The following is a 1,150-nucleotide window of genomic DNA, read 5'->3' as shown; positions in this document are numbered from 1 at the left end:
CCTTTTTTTTTTTTTTTTTTTTTTTGGGGGGGGGGTATTCATGGTACTATATTCTTCACTGGCTGGGAGATGGTGATCTGTGAATGATGAGCCTACTGGGCACTGTCCCTTAAAATTGTGGAGAACGGCACGCCCAGTAATGTGCTAAATTAGCATTTTCTTTTAATTAAATTTTAATTAAATTAAATTTTCTTTCTTTAAGACTTTACTTTCTTCTTTTTCTTTCTTTTTTTTTTTGGGGGGGGGTATTCAAGGTACTATATTCTTCACTGGCTGGGAGATGGTGACCTGTGAATTATGAGCCTACTGGGCACTGTCCCTTAAATTGTGGGAGAACGGCACGCCCAGTCATGTGCTAATTTTCTTTCATTTTAAGATTTTACTTCTTTTTTCTTTTTTTTCCTTTTTTTTTTTGGGGGGTGGGGTATTCATGGTACTAGTTTAGGTCTTCACTGGCTGGGAGATGGTGACCTGTGAATGATGAGCCTACTGGGCACTGTCCCTTAAATTGTGGGAGAACGGCGCGCCCAGTCATGTGCTAATTTTCTTTCATTTTAAGATTTTAATTCTTCTTCTTCTTTTTTTCCTTTTTTTTTTGGGGGGGGGGGGTATTATATGGTACTAGGTTAGGTCTTCACTCGCTGACAGATGGTGACCTCGAATTATGAGCATACTGGGCACTGTCCCTTTAATTGTAGGTGAAAAGCACCCCGTTTAGGTGCTAGTTTTCTTTCATTTAAAGATATTACATTTGGGGGGACGGGGGGTATCATGGTGCTAGGTTAGGTTTTCACTGGCTGGAAGATGGTGACCTGTGAATGATGAGCCTATGGGGCACTGCCCCTTAGATTATAGGCGAACGGCAAGCCCATTCATGTGCTAGTTTTTCTGATTTTTAGACACTACTTTTTTTTTTTTTTTTTTTTGGGGGGGGGGGTGGGTATTCAGGTGCTAGGTTAGGTTTTCACTGGCTGGAAGATAATGACCTGTGAATGATGAGCCTAAGGGGCACTGTCCCTTAACCCTTACTCTACTAGGGGGGGGGCCTGGGAGGCCCCCCCCCCCCTCTCGACTTTTTCGGAGATTGCGCCGCACCGCTCAGAATTTTGAATTGTGGTTTCATGACTTTTTTTCCCTCAAGTCTTACGCA

Source organism: Strongylocentrotus purpuratus, unplaced genomic scaffold (assembly GCF_000002235.5).
Source record: "Strongylocentrotus purpuratus isolate Spur 01 unplaced genomic scaffold, Spur_5.0 spur5_scaffold_2, whole genome shotgun sequence".
Classification (NCBI taxonomy): Eukaryota; Metazoa; Echinodermata; class Echinoidea; order Camarodonta; family Strongylocentrotidae; genus Strongylocentrotus; species Strongylocentrotus purpuratus.
Note: the sequence above shows the minus strand (reverse complement) of the source record.